This window comes from Sorex fumeus, unplaced genomic scaffold (genome assembly GCF_029834395.1).
Source record: "Sorex fumeus unplaced genomic scaffold, SorFum_2.1 ptg000002l, whole genome shotgun sequence".
NCBI classification, from domain to species: Eukaryota; Metazoa; Chordata; class Mammalia; order Eulipotyphla; family Soricidae; genus Sorex; species Sorex fumeus.
In genome coordinates this window covers 74,938,935-74,958,368 of record NW_026606059.1, presented here as the reverse complement: position 1 = coordinate 74,958,368, position 19,434 = coordinate 74,938,935, and the positions used below count along the sequence as shown (strand labels likewise).

Below are 19,434 nucleotides of genomic sequence, written 5' to 3'. Positions count from 1 at the left end.
TCACTCAATACTACATCGATTGCAAACCACAACACTCTAAAGGAAAGAGAGAGCAAAAGGGAATGCCCTGCCATAGAGGTGGGGCAGGGTGGGGTGGGGTGGGGTGGGTGGGAGGGCTACGGGGTTCATTAGTAGTGAACAATGGGCACTGGTGGAGGGATGGGTACTTGATCATTGTATAACTGAAACCCAAACACCAAAATATGTAAGTCTACAACTTACCTCATGGTATTTCTCAAAAAAAAAAAAAAGAAAGAAAGAAATGGTACAGACGGAACCAATTCTTGGATTCAAACCAAAGAGGATCTAGAGGAGGAGGCTGTGGAAGCATAAAGAGAAAGGGGGTTCCATGGACAATAGAGAGGGGATTTTAGAACTCCCGGGGTGGCTGGGGTACAGAAACCTACTTTTGAAGAGGTGTGAAGACGCATTCCTGAACACATAATGACATCAACCTGTGTCACCTCAATTTAAAAGAAATAAAAATGAACAAAACCGGAAAAAAGAAAGAAGTTGTGATTTAAGTTCAAGGCTAGAATGGTACAGAAGTTGTGCCAACAATGAAGAACAGTCTCACCTGAAAATCACCATGGCAGACAATGAGGTGTCAGCTCTTTTCCCTGTGCCTGACAGAGCTATTGATGAAGGTAGCTGCATTGTTTTCCCTGATTATCCACTTGGTTTATGAAATTTAACTGTTTGTGTTGGGTTTGAGGCCACACCGGAAGGTGCTCAGGGCTTCCTTTGAGCTCTGCTCTCACAAATCACTCCTGATGGGCTTTGTGTCCATATGTGGTGCCAGGGATCGAACCTACTGTATAATCACCTTGGCCCTAGTAATTGGACTTTCTTTAAAAATGAGTGACATCTATCATTTATATGTGGTACTTAGAATAACTGGATGAGGGAATGCCATGTTTTAAAGAGGGGGTGCCCTGGTCAACCTTTGGCCCCAGAGTGTGGGGAAGAGAAGAAAGGAAAGAGTAGAGGGGAGGGGGAAGAGAGATAGATGAGAAGTGATGGAAGTCAGGTCAGGGGAGTGAGGTACAAAGGTGGGGTTCAGGAACGATAGAGGCAAAAATCCAAACGAGAATCAATAACACTGAAATCAAGAGACCCCATTTTAAAAAAAATTTTTATTAGTGAGACACCGTGAGGTACAGTTATAGACTTACAAAATTTTGTGCTTGGGTTTCAGTTATACAGTGATCAAATATCCATTTCTCCACCAGTCCCCATTTTCCACTACCACTGATCCCAGTATCCCTCCCACCCCCATCCCCCCCTTCCCACCCTGCCTCTGTGGCAGGGCATTCTCCTTTGTTAAGAGACCCAAAATTTAACAACGAAACCTAGAAAGGTACCTGTCAGGAGGGCAGGCTGTGGGGGAGTGGGGGTAGTAGGGCTGTGGGGCCAACCTGGGAGCATTGGTGGACGGAAGTTGACAATAGTGGTGGGATCAGCTGCCATATTGTATGCCTGAAACTCGACTACAAATAATTTTTTAACCATGATGCTTTAATAAAATTTTTTTAAAAAGTCACTTAATCACTTATCACTTAACTTCCCGCTAGTCGTCGATTTGCTCGAGCTGGGGCCAGTAACGTCTCCATTTGTCCCTGTCGCGTGCTAGTGTAGCCCAATGGCATCTGTTTGCTCTGGGAACATGAAGAACCTCAAACCGATCATTCATGATCTTGACGAAGAAGTCGGACCATCTGGTAGCTGGACTAGAGCTGTTTAAAAAGTCACGTGAAGAAAAAAAATAGGTCTCTTCTTAGCACAAGAGACAAGAGAAAGAACCAGAGCATTAAACATCCAAAAGACACAGTTATATTTATTTATTTTCTGGGAAGGGGGCTCCCAAGCAGTTTTTAGGGTGCCCAGTGATGACTCCCTGTGATTCCTGGTGTGGTTGTGCAGGCCTGGCAGTTCCGTGCTTGGCCCCGTGACTGTGCTATGCTGTGCCTGGCTCTGCTGGGGCCACCAGGGCTATACCTAAGAGTGCTCAGTGTCCCTGCAATGCAGGAATGGGATTTCATGGAGTGCGTGAAAGCCATGCGCACCAATCCTAAGAGCTTTCTTCTTAGCCCCTGGCCCAACACTTACTCATTCATTTATTTATAGGCAAATTCTTTATTTTTTATTTGTATAAATTAATTTTTTAATTGAATCACAGGGACACACACTTTTACAAACTTATCATGATTGAATTTCAGTCATAATGTATCGCATCCAACCTTTCACTAGTGTAGTTTTCCCACCACCAATGGTCCCAGTTTCCCTCCAGTCCCACCCCACAATCTGTACTGTGGTAAGTACTTTCCTTCTCTCCTCTCTCTCCTTCTCTCTCTCTCTCTCTCTCTCTCTCTCTCTCTCTCTCTCTCTCTCTCTCTTCTCTCTCTCTCTCCTTTTGTCCTGGCCCAACTTTTAAATGAAAATGTAAAAGCAAGTTAAAATAGAGCCTATGCCCCTGAAAATTCCAGTGGTAGAAAGGCAAATTGCTTCTATGTGATTCTCAAAACCTAAAGCTGGGACTGGCAAATGAGACATTCGGTTATCAGGCAAGAAGTCATTGTTTCAAACAGTTCCTTTTTTAACCTTCGCGAGCACATGAAGAGAAGAGTTGGGAGTGATATATATATATATATATATATATATATATATATATATATATATATATATATTTTACAGAATAACAACAAGCACTGCAAAAGATGTTGCTGTGAAGAAAGGCAGTTTGGATGATCAGTTCTTTTCCCAGCTCATTCTAACTAGCCGAACTCCTTTCCATGCCTAGCCAGGGATGCTGTCTGATGGTGCTAGCACCCTTGCTCTCAAGCTTCAAAGGCTGGAAGCTCTTCCAATTTCCGTTTCAATTAAGCATGCCTTCCCTGCAAAATGAAAGTCAATGACTGATGGAGAAAAGTCTTCCAGAGGCTGCTAAAGAGAAGGGAATTGAGTTTAGCATATTGACATGTTTTCAGATGAATACCCATTGATGAAAACATTTGCTAGCAAGGAGTGACATGAAAATATATTTCTTGTCATCACTGCTGGTAAAGATCACCCCACTCCAGGGTGTGATGGGTCCTAAAATAATAGGTCCTGTGTTGGCTATACTTGGGGGCTGACTAGCAGTTATTATGGGGGTAGGTCCACCCCTTTAAGGTTTCTTGGGGCTGGAAAGAGCACAGTAGGTAAGTTATTTGCCTTGCATGCAGTTGACCCTGCTTTGATCTCTGACACCCCATATCTTCCCTGGAACACGGCGAGGAGTAATTTTTCCAAGTGCAGATCTAGGAGTAACACCTGAACATCTCTGGGCATGTATCTGTCCCCACCCCCCCAAATAAAAAAATGACAAAAAATTCTCTTTTTTGGAAGTTTTCTTATATCTATTGTATGAATCTCTCATGCCAGTGTCTACCTTGTCTTCATGGCCAAATAGAAGAAAGCTAAATAATTTGCATGAGCACAATAAGAAGGCAAGTCAGCCCACAAATTAAATATATCTATAGTTTATTCTATGTAAGAAATTATTTTAGGTGGTGCATAAATAAGTCGGGGATGGGGGAGCTGTAAGAGGCCTATAGCTCTTGATTTAACTAGAGGAACCCAGATAAACATGTCGTTGGTTTATTTTAATCTTTGGTTATTTCTCCAAAATAGCTACAGGTAAGTGTATTTAAAAATACCGGATTCCTCACCAGGCTGTTTTCACTCAGGGAGCCCCAGAGGGGGCTGGGCAAAAGCCCTCCCTGCCCCAAGGGACCCAGCCTCGGCGGCCGGGGAGGCACTACCCAACTGCTGCCACGCTCCAGGCCGCTTTCTGGACTGCTTGGCCACTTCACTGCTGCGCGATACATCATAAGACACTTCCTACACATTTTCCATAATTACCACACCACGTTTGATGGGGTTCAGAAGACACTAGGCAACAAATCATAGAGGAATATATATATGTATATATGAAATATATATATGTATATATCTCTCATGATCACGATCATCCTGTTTGTTGATTGCTCGAGCAGACCCCAGTAACGTCTCTTTCATCCTAGCCCTGAGATTTTAAAGTGCCATATTCAAGGCTCTTTCAGGTTAGGAGAATAAGTCCCATCATTGTTACTGGTATTTGGCATATTGGGTATCCCACGGGGAGTTTGCCAGACTCTGCCGTGTGGGCAGGTTACATTCTGTAGCCTGCCAGGTTGTCCAAAGTAAGAATGAGATAATAAGATGTCATAATAAGCTTCCGGGAGCTGGGTTTTATAGTCTCTGGGTCTTGGCCGTTGATGGGATTACACGGCGCCAGGGGTGCAGTTGGTGGGTGTGACCCCTGCCTACTGGATGATGGAGGATCTGAGTCGAGGATGCTCAGCCCCAATCCGAGCAGGCTTGGAGATCTCAGCCCCAGGACCCGCATGCCTTTGTTCTTCTGCCAGTACCTTCATGCGTGTGGAGAGTGGTCTCAGCATGGTTATGGCTGGTTCTGAAGGTCTTTGGCTGCCAGAGCTCTGCTTGTGACAATGGGATGACAATGATACAGTGATTTAAAAATGTTATATAATCTTCTGGCATCTGCCTCTCTTAAGACATAAGGATGCTCCTTTATACCCACAGTCAGAAACTTCAAGTTCCATGCTACTTACATAAAGACTTTTTTTCTTAGTAGATTAATAACACCTAAGTGTATTGTTAATGCCCCAACTTCACCTTGAACAGTCCCTAAACTGCCTTTGACCTGCTTTCCCACGTCTCCCAGGCCAGTGCTCAGCTTAGAAGTGCTTGTCTTCTGAGGCTACCAAAAGATTTGTTAGGTATGTTTTCTCATGAAGCATTTCGTTTTTTAGAAAAAAGAAAATCAATTTACTCCTTTGTTTCTATCTGCTTGTAATTAAACTGGTTTGACAATTCTTTCTAAGGACTCACAAGACTGAATCTTTAGGGACTTACCAAAGTTGATTGTAAATTCTCAAACAGGAATGTTTGACCTGCATTTTATTTTATTCTTTTTTTTAATGACTCATACTTGATTATATATTTTTTGGTTTGCAATACTATTAATATTGCTTATAAACATAATTCTATCACCACACCCATCACCATTGTACCCATCTCTCTTCCCCCAAGGTGACTATATTTTATTATTTTTTCCAGTTAATCTTTTTTTTAAAAATTTTATTTTGTTAATTGAATCACCATGAAATAGTGAAATAAATCAGAAGGAGAGTGGGCTAGCTTTGGTTAATCCTTCCCTTGAATGCTTACCTGGAAAATGTGTGTTATTGGGACTGGAATGATAGCACAGCAGGTAGGGCATTTGCCTTGCACGCGGCCAATACGGGGTTCAATTCCCAGCATCCCATATGGTCACCTGAGCACTGCCAGGAGCGATTCCTGAGTGCAGAGCCAGGAGTAACCCCTGAGCATTGCTGGTGTGACCCAAAAAGCAAAAAAAAAAAAAAAAAGAAAAGAAAAGAAAAGAAAAATGTGTGTTACGAGCTGAGATGTTGATTGGATATTTTTGAGTAGTTCCGCTATCCAGCTGCCATGTGAGGCTGGTGGCAGGAGGTCAGAGGGCAACAAAGTGAAGATAAGCAAGAAAATGTTCTCTCTCTTCTGTTGGTTGCTGAGGTTTGCAAAAGAGGCATTGAGTGGCAATCATATTTGGTCTATAGTCTACTTTCAGCATGCATCTCCCATCCTGGGAGGATCCTCACAACATTCTTTACTTGGTGTTCCCTTCTCTATCTGAGTCATCCTTTCCCCTAACATGCGCGGTTGGCCTTCATGCCATGGAGTGAACCTCCTGGTACTTATCTAGACTATTCTTGGATGTTAGACTCCTAGTTTGTTGCTTTATATTCCCAAGATGAGTGCAATCTTTCTATGTCTTTCCCTCTCTTTCTAACTCATTTCCCTTAGTATGATATTTTCCATGTATGGGCTGGAGCGAGTGAGTAGGGAGTTTGCTTTGCAAGTGGCCAACATGGTCAACCTGAGTTCGATTCCTCCGCCCCTCTCGGAGAGCCCGGCAAGCTACTGAGAGTATCTTGACTACACGGCAAAACCTGGCAAGCTACACGTGACGTATTTGTTCTGCCAAATACAGTAACAATTGTCACAAAGGAGACATTACCGGGCCTGCTTGAGCAAATCGATGAACAACAGGAGGACAGTGACCACTTGTATCTAAATTTCATGACTTCATCTTTTTTTTTTTTTTTAATTAATGATACACCATAAGCTACAGTTGTAGACTTACAAATTTTTGTGCTTGGGTTTCAATTATACAGTGATCAAATACTCATCCCTCCACCAGTGCCCATTTCTCACCACCATGGATCCCAGTATCCCTCCCACTCCCCATTCCGCCCATCCCACCCTGCCTCTGTGGCAGGGCATTCCCTTTTGTTCTCTCTCTCCTTTTGGGTGTTGTGGTTTGCAAAAGAGGCAATGGATGGCAATCATGTTTGGTCCATAGTCTACTCTCAGCATGCTTCTCCCATCCTGGGAGGATCCTCCCAACACCCACATCCACAAGAACAAAAGCAACCGGTGCTGGCGCAGATGTGGCCAGAAAGGGACCGACCCTCCTTCACTGCTGGTGGGAATGCTGACTGATTCAGCCCTTTTGGAAAACAGTATGGACGATTCTCCAAAAATTAGAAATTGAGCTCCCATTTGACCCAGCAATACCACTCCTGGGAATATATCCCAGAGAGGCAAAATAGAATAGTCGAAGTGACATCTGCACTTGTTTGTTCATTGCAGCACTCTTGACTTCATCTTTTCTAACAGCCGCATAGGATAATTTCTTAATGGGTTGTGGGATCAGAGACAAGTTAAAGTCAAAGCCAGGATTTCCAGCCAGGGACTTACAAACTGGATTCCTGGGAAAACTAGGCCTCAGAAATTTGAAATGTTTTCCAATGAGATGTTCCTCTTCAAACAATGAACATCTTAAGCTGTGAAAAAAGCTGTTTGTTGATGTTGTTTTGTCTGTTTATATTGGGGTACTGAGTACCCAGTAGTACTCAGGGCTTACACCTGATTCTGTCTTCAGGGGACTGACTATATAGTGTATCAAGGATCTCACAGGCAAGGCAAGCATCCTGTCTGCTGTACTAGCTCTCTGGCCCCTAAATTTTTCAAGTAGGATGCTGCTGTTTTCTTACTTAGTTATAAATATACTATGTTTATAAATTATTACTCATTTTAGTTGCTAGATAAATATTGAAAACTGGTCAAGGTGCAGATTAGTAAGAGATTATATGTGGGTGATGGTAGTGAGAATAAAATAAAACACCCCACCCCTCAATAACATTACGAATGGGTAGCAGAGAGACGGGCTGGAGTGATAGCAGAGTGGGTAGGGCATTTGCCTTGTATGCGGCCGACCGGGGTTTGATTCCTCCATCCCTCTTGAAGAACCTGGCAAGCTACCGAGAGTATCCCGCTCGTTCGGCAGAGCCTGGCAAGCTCCCCGTGGTGTACTCAATATTCCAAAAACAGTGACAACAAGTCTCACAATGGAGACGTTACTGGTGCCTGCTTGAGCAAATCGATAAACAATGGGAGGACACTGCTACACTGCTACCAGAGAGACACAGTACATGGCCAGCACACTTGTTTTGCACATGGCTGGTCCCAATTTTATTTCCAGCACTGCATATGAACATTGCTAGGAGTGATCCCTGAACTCAGAGTCAGGAGTTTGAGGGGGAGGGGGGAGAGGGGAGGAAAATAGAGGAGAGGAGGGAAAGGGAGTAGGGGAGGGGACTATTAAGTGGTAAAAGTAAAGCCAGCTCTGGCTGCTATTTAGAGAAACCCATAGGAAATGACTTCCTGGAGTCAGGAATAAAGATCAGATCCAGAGACAGAAATTTGTGAATTATACACTGGAAAAATCACAGGTGTCAGAGCTGTGAAGAACATCCACATAAGAGAAATGTGAGCATGAGGATGGGGCAATGAAGATCAGGGTGCCTCAGGAGAGCCTGGCTGGGTCCCTGTCTGGGAAATCCATGAAGGAGCATTTAGGACAATTTTCCAGATGAGATAGGTCTGCGCAAAGCTGTTGGAAGCAGATCGTTGGCACATGATGAGACTATTAATGTAGAAATCTGAAAGTAAATTGGGCGGAAGGCCATCAATAGAGAGTTCTATTGGAAGTTTGTCAGTAGAGGGAAGATGTAAGAGAAATACACTGAAGTTAGAGCCCCCAAGGTAAGGGGATGTTGTATACGTGGAGCCAGGGACACAGGGGACAGCAAGGGGTCGAGGGGAGGGGTCGCAGCACGGAGCTTACAACTGCATTTTAGATGAGGAGAAAATGAAACTGAAGCATGGAAACACAGATGGAAAAGCTATCTGTTGTTCATCTAAGAATAACGTTCTTGATAAGTAATGAAATTATATTTTGTCATATAAATGAATAAAAATATATTACATCATAAAATATATATGAATAAAACCCAACAAAATCTGATTTAGTTTGTTATTCTGGAAAAAATAATCCCAAATGGCTTTAAGGCATTCTTTGTTTAGTGGGATCATTTATTTAAAAATGATGCTAGGGTCTGTGACTTTTTATTTCTCTCTCTATGGTTAGAACTTTCTGTAATTCGAGTATAGGGAACACTTTTGAAGTGAGGGCTCATGTTCAACAAAAATATAGCATAGTGTCCGATAAATGCCTAGACCTATTGTTCCATCAATTGGACATGAATATTGCACAGAAAATGGTTTTAATGCAATTTTAATGCCATTTAATGAAATGGCAATCGCAGGACAATGAAAGGACATATATAGCTTTGTATCAGATTGTCTCCAAGGCTACCATCATTTCTATTAGAAGTTTAAGAAAAGTTTTTTTTTTATTATTTTGGGGTCACACCCAGTGATGCTCAGGGCCTACTCCTGACTCTGCACTGAGGCATCACTCCTGCCGGTGCTCAGAGGACCATATGGAATGTGAGGGATGGAGCTTGACCGGCTGCATGCAAGGCCAGCATCCTATCCACTTTGGGCCCAGGAATGGAATTTTTTTACCCTATGCAAAGATAAATATTTTTAGGAGGCTAGGTATTAATAGGGTATTTAGAAAACCTTGAAAGGTACTTATACTTGGTTTTTATCCATAGCAGCACTGTAGCACTGTCCTCCTGTTGTTTATTAATTTTCTTGAGCGGGCCCCAGTAATGTCTCCATTGTGAGACTTGATCACTTGATCACTTGACTTCCCGTTAATTGTCAATTTGCTCAAGCGGGCACCAGTAACGTTTCCATTTGTCCCTGTCACGTGCTAGTGTAGCCCAATGGCGTCTGTTCACTCTAGGAACATGAAGAGCCTCAAACCGATCATTCATGATCTTGATGAAGAAGTCTGACCATCTGGTAGGTAGGTGGGTAGCCACACGGTCTTTTGACATCCTGTGGAATCCAGTCGGTAACAGCTTGAGTCCAGTGGTCATCTTTAAATCTCATTACGTGACCAGCCCATCTGATTTTTGGCACCTTGGCAAACGAGACAGCATCCCTGATTCTTGATCGTCGACGGAGGTCAGAACTCCGGATTCTTTCTCTCATTTGAGTGAAACATGATATTCCAAGCATAGCTCTTTCAATTCCTCTTTGGGAGACCCGAATAGCGTTCTCATCCTGTTTGCGTAGGGCCCAGGTCTCTGAGGCATATGTTAATGCAGGAAGAACAGTGGAATCAAAGAGATGTGCCTGGAGCCAGAGATTCTTCATCTTCTTAGCTATTTCTTCGACGTTCTTGAAGGCGTTCCAAGCCGCTGTCTTCCTCCTGCACAGCTCGGGTGCCAGGTCATTTGTCATGTTGACTTCTCGATCTAGGTACACATAACTGTTGCCTTCGGAGATGGTTGTTCCGTTGAGAGCGAATGGAGCGTCAGGGACAAGGCTGTTTCTCATAAACATTGTCTTTGTAAAATTCAGCTGTAGTCCTACCTTTCCACACTCATGGTTGAAGTCGGCCAGCATTTGTGCCGCTTGGCTGATGTTTGGTGTTATTAAAACAATGTCATCAGCAAAGCGGAAGTGGTGTAGTTGCCGACCATCTATCTTCACTCCCATTCCTTCCCATTCCAGTCGTCGCACGATGTTCTCGAGGGTGGCACTGAAGAGTTTCGGTGAAATGGTATCACCCTGCCGCACCCCTCTCTTGACATCAACGATCACTTCTTTGTAGAATGATGAGATCCTGGTAGTGAATCCGCAGTACAGCTCACGGAGGATCCTGATGTATTGGGCTTGAATGCCCTGATTGGCTAGGGCTTCAATGACCGCTTCCATCTCAACAGAATCAAAGGCCTTCTTTAAATCAATGAACGTTATACAGAGCGGCATCTTGCACTCCCGAGAAACCTCAATGAGCTTCGTTATCGTGTGGGTATGGTCGATGGTGCTGAATCCTTTGCGGAACCCGGAGACTTGTTGTTACTGTTTTTGGCATATCGAATATGCCATGGGGAGCTTGCCAGGCTCTGCCATGCGGGCAAGATATTCTCGGTAGCTTGCCAAGCTCTCTGAGAGGGATGGAGGAATAGAACTGGGTGGGCCGGGTGCAAGGCAAGTGCCCTATCCACTGTGTTTCCATACTGATCTTAAATCATTTCATTGTTCTAGAGAGACATATTTGTGTCTTGCGAGAAATTTTGTGTGATAGCAGCTTTGCTTGACCCCAGTTTGCATATCTAAACCAAACAATATTGATTTGTGTAATGGACCACTCAGCCATATTCTCGATCCAGCTGAGAAGCAAAAAAAAAAAATCTTTTGATATCAGATTTGCTCGACCCCACTTGCATATCTAAAGCAAACAATATTAATTTATGTAATGGACTACTAAATCATATTCTGGTTCAAGCTGAGAAGGAAACCAGATTTGAAAAATGGAATGACTTCTATCCAGAGTTTCCACAATTAAAACTTCAAGATGGAGTTTCGAAATACCATTAAGAGTTAACAAAAGTAATGACATTTTAGAACTGTGAGACCTATAAAAGTGACTGAACATTAAAGAAATAGTATTTTATAATTAAACAAGAGACTGCTTTAATTTCAGCATTCTATAGGATTTTATATGTACTTTTTTAAAAGCAATTATTCTTATTTTCCATTCAGCCTTGAGGATGATCTCTTTCTCTCAGGAATTTTCAGTACATCAGTAAAAAGGAATTAGAACACTGTTTCAAGAAGTAGTCCTAGATTAACATCAAGGGCCCCGGGATTATTATATTCTGTAAAATATCAGAAATAAACATTATATGAGTTCTCTCTGTGAAGTAGAATTTTGCACGAAGGAGACGGTGGTCCGATCCCGTTCGAAATTTTGGGACAACAGCGACATCAGTCAGGCAAAACCGTCGATTGAATATGATGTGGTCTATTTCGTTGTGGAATCGTCCACCGGGAGACTCCCATGTCCATCGTTTAGATTCTGCCTTCTGGAACTGTGAGTTACCATGAATGGTCTTGGTCGACATGATGAACTCAGACAGTCTCTCACCCTGTTCGTTCCATTCTAGGCCATGGGTTCCGATGTGAAGTTCTTCGGCTGATCTTCTCGGTCCTATCTTGGCATTAAAATCACCCACAATGATCTTGTAGAAGGTGTGGTCTTCTTTATAGAATTTCTCTAGCTCCATGTAGAACTTCTCGATTTCTCTTTCATCATAATGAGATGTTGGTGCGTAGACAACGAAGATAGAAACTGCAGGCAGTGAGCCACATCTATTCAAATGTAAACGTCCGATTCGGGTTGTTAGGCATTCGAATGAATCAATGCTCTTGGCCAAGTTTGTGTTGATAAGGACACCGACGCCTCCAACACCTCTTTTATCGCATGTTCCGAGGAACAATTCTTCTCCAGTGTCAAAAACGGCATGGTGAGATTCGTGTCTTCTTGTCTCGGTCAGACCAATGATGTCGTACTTGATCATTCGCGCTTGTACCATCAGGTCCTCGATGGATGCATCTGATGCTAGCGTACGTGCATTGAAAGTACAGACGATCATTTTTGTCTTCCTTCGTTGTGGCAGCCTAGGTCGGCCTTGAGATTTTGTCGGCCTCTCCTTTCTCATCCTTCTCAGTGCTGCCATGTCGGTGAAGCCTTCAGGGTCAGGTGAATGAGACCAGTTGTAGTTACTGGTTTTGGCATATCGAATACACAGCGGATAGCTTGCCAGGCTCTTCCGTGCGAGCGGAATACTCTTGGTAGCTTGCCAGTCTTTCCGAGAGGTATAGAGGCTTTTGGGGTGACCTCTAATCACCCTTGTAGGTGTTACCATATTTGAACCCTATCAAATATGGTACGACAATTCCAGAAGACGGGTATTTAGTGTCTTATGATGTGTCGCGCGGCCGCTTGCGGCCGCGCGGGTCCGGAAAGCGTCCTGGAGTGTGGCGACGGCTGGGTAGTGGAAGTAGTGTCGAGAGTGGAAGTCTGCCAGTGGGGTATTTATCTGGGTAGGGTGGGTCTCCTGTGCACAATTCGATCCCTGGGTGGTTGATGGAAGCAGACAGGGCAGGGTAGGGTGGGGCTCCTGATTAGAATCCCTTTGTCACCTGTGGTGGTGGGAGCAAGCAGAGAAGCTCTGTCGCTGGGTCCGCCGAGCCTGGAGTCCAAGGTCTCAGAGAGTTCCGCTTACCTTGTTCTGTGGGTCTTCAGTTGTGCGTGGGTCTCGGCCGGAGCTGCCGCGCGGGTCCGGAAAGCGTCCTGGAGTGTGGCGACGGCTGGGTAGTGGAAGTAGTGTCCACTTCACAGAGCGGGGAGAAAGGGCTGCAAAGTTCAAAAAGAGAACTCCCAGAACGACCACCAACTGGGAACTCTTTGGTACTATTGCGGCAACATGGGAAGATGCCATTGTTGACAACATTGACGAGGAATACGATCGACTGGTTCAGCACCTCCATGAATGTGCGAGGAACGCCAAGAGAGAGATAGCCACAAAAAGTCGCCTATCTTCGAAAACTCTTGAGCTAATTCGCCAGCGTGGTTTGGCGCATGCCTCAGGCAACCGCAAGCTAACGTCCGAGCTTGCAAAGCAGTGCAGAGATGCGATCAAGGAAGACCTCAAAGAGAGAAGAGCAGAAGTACTGGTAGATGCGGCAGAAGCCGGGAAAAGTATTCGTAACGCCCGCCTGTCCTTCGCCAACTATAAGACCAAGATGACTGCCCTCCGACGTCCTGATGGATCCATCACATCCTCCAGAACGGCAATGGAGAAGATTATCCATGACTTCTACTCAAATCTCTTCGATAGCCATGTCTACTTGCCGACATACCAAATTCCACAGGATGGGTATGTCGTTCCCAACGTTCTCCCTTCCGAAATCCGACACGCCATTTCGTCAGTAAAGAAGCAAACAGCACCCGGCCCAGACAAGGTCAGACCTGAACACCTGAAGAACCTGCCGTCAGTACTCATCAATACACTGGCTCGGCTCTTCACTCGCTACCTGTCTGAATGCAAGGTTCCATCTCAATGGAAAACCAGCAGGACCGTACTACTGTTCAAGAAGGGAGACATCCATGACATTGGCAACTATCGCCCGATCTGCCTATTGTCTGTCATCTACAAGTTGTTCACTCGAGTCATCCTGAATAGGATTGGCAGAACACTAGATGAAGGACAACCATGTGAGCAAGCAGGGTTCTGCAAAGGATTCAGCACCATCGACCATATCCACACGATAACCAAACTCATTGAGGTTTCTCGGGAGTTCAAGATGCCGCTCTGCTTAACGTTCATTGATTTAAAGAAGGCCTTTGATTCTGTTGAGACGGAAGCGGTCATTGAAGCCCTAGCCAATCAGAGCATTCAAGCCCAATACATCAGGATCCTCCGTGAGCTGTATTGCGGATTCACTACCAGGATCTCACCATTCTACAAAGAAGTGATCGTTGATGTCAAGAGAGGAGTGCGGCAGGGTGATACCATTTCACCAAAACTCTTCAGTGCCACCCTCGAGAACATCATGCGACGACTGGAATGGGAAGGAATGGGAGTGAAGATAGATGGTCGGCAACTACACCACCTCCGCTTTGCTGATGACATTGTTTTAATAACACCAAACATCAGCCAAGCGGCACAAATGCTGGCCGACTTTGACCGTGAGTGTGGAAAGGTAGGACTACAGCTGAATCTTACGAAGACAATGTTTATGAGAAACAGCCTTGTTCCTGACGCCCCATTCGCTCTCAATGGAACGACCATCTCCGAATGCAACAGCTATGTCTACCTAGGTCGAGAGGTCAACATGACAAATGACCTGGCACCCGAGCTGCGCAGGAGGAAGAGAGCGGCTTGGAACACCTTCAAGAACGTCGAAGAAATAGCTAAGAGGACGAAGAACCTCCGGCTCCGGGCACATCTCTTTGATTCCACTGTTCTTCCTGCATTAACATATGCCTCAGAGACCTGGGCCCTACGCAAACAAGATGAGAACGCCATTCAGGTCTCCCAAAGAAGAATAGAAAGAGCTATGCTTGGAATATCACGTTTCACTCAAATGAGAGAACGAATCCGGAGTTCTGACATCCGTCGACGATCAAGGATCAGGGACGCTGTCTCATTTGCCAAGGTGTCGAAAATCAGATGGGCTGGTCACGTAATGAGATTTAAAGACGACCGTTGGACTAGAGCTGTTACTGATTGGATTCCACGGGATGTCAAAAGACCGCGTGGCCGCCCACCTACCAGATGGTCAGACTTCTTTGTCAAGGTCATGAACGATCGGTTTGAGGCCCTCCATGTTCCCGGAGCGAAGAGATGCCATTGGGCAACACTAGCACGCGACAGGGACAAATGGAGACTTTACTGGCGCCCGCTCGAGCAAATCGACGACTAACGGGAAGTTAAGTGATTAAGTGATTAAGTGATGAGTTCTCTCACTTGTAGAAAGTAAGATGCAATGAAGTAATGAAGGAAACCCTTAGATCATCAGAACAAAATAGTGGTTTTCAGGAAGGTAGGTGGAAGGGAAGTTCTTCATTGGGTAAAGAGGCCCAGTTGTGCATTGAAGCACGGGAGCTCTGAGGGGTGATATTGCCCACTTTGGGAGACCTTGTTAACAGAAATAACCAGTGTGGGGAGTTGCAGTAGCAGGGTCAGGATGGGGGAGGGTGGGTGAGGATGATGGGGAAAGGCTCAGTGAGAGAGGAGTGCAGAAAGGCAAGCAGACTACCTGTGTTCTTCAAAACTATCTCAAGATTCTACTTGAAGGACATGTAGTTGAAGGGTAAAGTGGAACAATTAAGGAATTTAGGGGCAGAAATTTCTGTATCAGTATCTCCTTTTCCTCCTCATTCTTTCTCTTCCCTTCATTGTCATTACTGTTTCTTGAACTCTTAATTATGTTCCGGGTAATATTAAGTCCTTTTGTATGTTAATTTTTCACTGTGTTATTATAAGTATTAATACCAGTCCCATTTTTTTTAAAGGAGGGAAAAAAGAGAAGGGATGTGTTCAGTTTTCCCAAGATCAAAATGTTGTTCACCGTCACAGCTGGAAATCATACCCAAGTTTGTCTACATCATGCCCATGCCTCTATTCTGTAACTATTATGTAGAAAGTGACAATGTTCTGCAAAGACCACTCAAACATCAATATGCTGCCAAAGATAGTTTAGGATGAAAGCTAACCCAGAGAGGTATCCTACTTAGGAGGTCATTGTTATTATCCACGGACCAGAAGATGGGTCAGAGGTGTGGCAATCAACAGGAGAAACGTGAACATATTCCAAACACAGTTGAGAGCTAGAGCTCCAGATATAATGGTTGAACAGAAGAATATTTTTTTTGCTTGGACAATAAATGAGTATTTTTCTCTAACTGTGTTTATAAATCCCAGAGTGTATTGGTACTCAAAAAAAGGAGCAATTTCAGAATTATTATACATTGCTGGGAGTAATGTTAAATTGATGTAACTTTTCTGAAAGGTAATTTACCTGTATCAGATTTTTTTTTTGTTTTTGGGTCACACCTGGCGATGCACAGGGGCTACTCCTGGCTCATGTACTCAGGAATTACTCCTGGCGGTTCTCAGGGGGCCATATGGGATGCTGGGAATCGAACACGGGTCAGCCGCATGCAAGGCAAATGCCCTACCCACTGTACTCTTGCTCCATCTTGCTCCTGTATCAGAATTTTAAAATCTGAATATATTTGATCTAAACGCTATATTTAAGTATACAGAAGTATATACTACACTGTACCATATAAACAAGGGTATATTTTATAGCTTGTAATTGCAATGCATCAAATGCAAGCTAAGACTTTCTTCAACATTAAATGGGCAGGTTCATTCAGCTCAATGCTTTATAATACTTAGAGGTAGTACCTATCTTAGTATATAAATTGGTAGAGAAGTATTGTATGTAGAAGAGATATGTTTATAAATACTGTAAAAAATCAAGGTACAGAAGAAAGTTTGTATAATATGCTATTGCTTTTCACGCCCAAATAGACATATAGATGATAGTTAAGCAATTAGATGGTATAAAGTCAAATAAAAATGCTGGTGATAATATTTTATGTATAGTATAATTAACACTATGGAAGGAAACGTATAGGGCTGGAGCGATAGCACAGCGGTAGTGCGTTTGCCTTGCACGCGGCCAATATGACTGACCCGAGTTCGATTCCTCTGCCCCTCTCGGAGAGCCCGGCAAGCTACCGAGAGTATCTCGCCAGAACGGCAGAGCCTGGCAATCTACCCATGATGTATTCGATATGCCAAACACAGTAACAACAAAGTCTCCAATGGAGATGTTACTGGGCCCGCTCCAGGAAATCGATGAACAATGGGAGGACAGTGACAGTATAATTAAGTGGCAAAATAAATATATTAGACTGTAGTATTACATTTATCTAGTTTGTAATCCTAGAATTTCATTTACAATTAAAATGATATAAATAATTATTTTTGCAAAGTATAATCCCATTAATCAATTTTGTCTGTCCAGTGACTAGTCACATTTTAACAGATGTGTTGGATGAAGAATATTGTATTATATCCTTCTATTATCTTCCTTAACATTGTGATGAAAATGGCGATTCAAATAGTTGTGTTTATGCTTAGAATTTACATTATGGTTTTCACTGGACAGTCAGGGAGAGTCAAATAAGTCCATAGAGTCTGAAAAGTTGTCCCTAACATGAAGATATATTCTCACAGTAAGACACACACTCACTCACGAAGAAGGGCAGATGGTGGCTCTTAATAATGTTCGAGCTTTGGCTGGAAGCTACAAATTCATACTCAAATATGGAGACTAATGTTGGGAATTTGTATAAGGATTATGAATCATCCAAAAAAGAAAGAATTTAAATTCATTTGAACACCCTGAAGACATTTCTGAGGCAAGATTGCATTGATAAGCAATGAATCATTTAAATGTCAGTAAAAAAAATTTTGGCAAACTTCATATTATCAAAAGAACTTTATGTAGTGTTCAACTCAGTAAGCTTAATGACTGCCCAGTGGGTACATATCCTTGGTTTAGTTTTAAAATGCAAATAAAATTGATGCATAATATCAGTTATAAGATGCAATAAAAGATATGGTACCCAAATAAATATCAGAGTAATTTCATAGTTGCTGTAAATGCTGACAATGAAATATTATTTTCAAATATTTCTTATAAGCATTTAGAGTCAGAAAAGATGAAATATTTATTTATAAATCTACATATAATGAAGCTTATTAAAGTCCAAATTAGTAGTTATTGCCAGTTAAAAACATTGAAGGAAAGGGGGCCTTGGAGGTAGTACAATGGGTAGGCTCTTGCCTTGCATGTGGTGAACCCTGGGGTGTCCTTTTGCACTGCATATGATTGGGGTGCTGGGGATTGAACGAACATCGGAGGGAAGATTGTGCTTTCTTGCACTGTTGCTAGCATCTTTGGAAGTTTATCTAAACTTTTTATTTCTTTCTTTCTTTATTTATTTGGCCACACCCAGCCGTACTTGGCTCTGCACTTAAATCATACCGAGAAGGGCTCTCTGACCACGTAGGGTTTTGGGGAATCGAACCCATGTTGGTAACATGCAAGGCAAATACCTTATCCACTTAACTATCGCTCTGGCCCCTTGTGCTAAAGTTTTAAGGACTAAAAATAATGCCTTTTCAAGGAAAGTTTGTGCCAGAGTTCAAAAGTCAAGAAAAGGTCGGAGATTTAGTAGAGAGGTTAAGTAAGGTAGGTGCTCGCTTTGCATCCCAGCTACTCTGGTTTAAATCCTTTTCACCACGTATGGGATTCTGAGGCCCTTTAAGGGTCGCTCCCGAGCACAAATCCAGGAATCGCCACCGAGTATCTTAGCATGTGACCCCAAATCCCCCTATCCCCTTGCAGAATATCAAGGAAGATTTTAAAAAGTAGTGAAGGATGTTAGAGGGTGATTTGGTGAGTGTGGTCAGGCTGTTTCCCAGTTGATGCTTGGAGTTAGACCCTCCCCTCCGAGAGACGAAGAAGGGTATTCTCTCCTCTGATACTTGCGTTCCCAAGGGTGTCTCCCAGGTCCTTGAGAAAGACAGTTCTAGGTTATGAAAACGGCAAAAAAAATTGGCAGATTTGTCTTTCAGAGGGGCAGAAAATGAACTTACAGTTTATGTGTTCTAAGGTGAATGCCCTCAGAAAATGCTCAGTGTCAGGGGCTAGAGTCTGAGGAAGCCGTCTAGAGTTGACTGAGGCTGAGGGAACTATTTCTACATGTTGTTGCTGTATTCTACAGAACAAAAAGTTCTTCAGTTGCGATCTTGAATCATACCTTTTTTCATTGTAAGACGGATCTCAGGAGGATTTTATATTTACGTATAAAGAGGATATGAATATGATTATTTGTATAGGTGTGAGTGTTTATAAAAATTGATAGGTTGAAATTAAGTTGGCAAAAAATGAAGAAAGAGCTAGCATAGAAGGTAAGAGTCAAAATTTGGCAAGTTCTTAAAGAAAAGTCTAAAATTAATTTCAATTGCCCATAAGTTTAAAGTAAGGAAAAAATATAATAACCTTCAATAATGCCTCCTATGGGGTAAAAACAAACTGGAAATTTAGGTTAATCATTTTCCTGGTATTGAAAGTTGGCATTTTTTTCCTTTGAGTTTTCACATGAGCCACATCTTTATGTTGGTTAAGTATGCACTGAATCTAATATTAGATTTCATAGTCCTTTGTGTTGTTTGTTTATTTTCTTTAATTATGTCCCTCAATGCAAGTCCCTGGGGAAACATTGCAAAGTTAATTCAGTAAAACTATTTTGAGTACACATTAGAATAATGACACTAGATACAAGTCACTGTAAAAAGAATATTTAAAAAATGTAAAAGAATAAGTTGCATCAGACAATGTTCATACTTTATTTTCTGTGGGGTGGGAAAGGTGAGAGGGGTAACAGAA

At 43.0% G+C, this 19,434-nt stretch overlaps 1 protein-coding gene across 3 annotated transcripts in view; it reads left to right on the top strand.

Moving 5' to 3' along the window:
- OXR1 (oxidation resistance 1) overlaps window positions 1-19,434 on the top strand; it is a 443,572-nt gene that overhangs the window by 73,441 nt on the left and 350,697 nt on the right. The gene's annotated exons all lie outside the window — the stretch shown is intronic.